This window comes from Coenobita brevimanus, chromosome 17, assembly GCF_032717465.1.
Source record: "Coenobita brevimanus isolate Jiangsu-jjx chromosome 17, ASM3271746v2, whole genome shotgun sequence".
In the NCBI taxonomy this organism is placed as follows: Eukaryota; Metazoa; Arthropoda; class Malacostraca; order Decapoda; family Coenobitidae; genus Coenobita; species Coenobita brevimanus.
The window spans coordinates 34,817,880-34,818,727 of record NC_136970.1 but is presented as its reverse complement, the minus strand read 5'-3'; the positions used below and the strand labels follow the sequence as shown (position 1 = coordinate 34,818,727).

Sequence of the window (848 nt, the reverse complement as noted above, 5' to 3'; positions counted from 1 at the left end):
ACTCGTTCCATCACTTTCACTATCTCACTCACTAAGGCGGGTAAAGGCGGGTAGCTAGCTGGCGAGCCTCATGGAGAATTTCAAGACTGACGAAAAAAATCGGAGAATCTGCCGAACGATCGGAGATTTTCGTAAATGGGACTATTTCTCAAAACTGCCGAAATGTCAGATTTGCCGGGGAATTGGATGCCGAAATATTGGACTTTTACTGTACTAAGCAAAATAAGAGCAAAGTAAAATAATCAGTAGTAACTATTAAGTGATAGTTTTAAATGGATCTTGTAACTGTTCTAGTTTGTTTTTTGTAAAGAAAACATCTCAAGAATCATTCACAAATCACAAGAGATCCATCCATCCATCCATTGCCAGACGCCATCTATCCCAAATGGGGTGGCCAAGGGCTTAGAGTTAATTGTTTTACAGGGAGGGCCACTAATCCTCCACCAACCCCACTTGACGTAGGGATACCAACAGCATCTGGTGTTCCCAGGCGGTCACCCATCCAAGTACTAACCAGACCCAACGTTGCTTAACTTCGCTGATCGGATGGGAAGCGGTGTACTCAACGTGGCATATACAGTGTGCATATATTAGCGCACTGTTTTTTATGGAAAAACATGAAAGCAAACAATGCAATCATGTTGCCTACGCACAAAGAAATCACATACCCACCTAGACGGCAGTACTTATGCTACCACACACCACTTGCCACGCAATTTCCCATCATTTTTACAGCACTTGTATAGTGAGTAGAGCTCTAACATTTTATATGCAGATGTGTATTACTTCCTTGTGCATGAATATGATATTTTTTTCTTTATCTGCAAACCTTGACTTAAAAAAGAAAA

General features: G+C 41.3%; 1 pseudogene; it reads right to left on the bottom strand.

Annotated features, from left to right (window-relative positions):
• Positions 1–465: 465 nt before the first annotated feature.
• Positions 466–585, bottom strand: LOC145391327 (5S ribosomal RNA; annotated as a pseudogene).
• Positions 586–848: the final 263 nt, after the last annotated feature.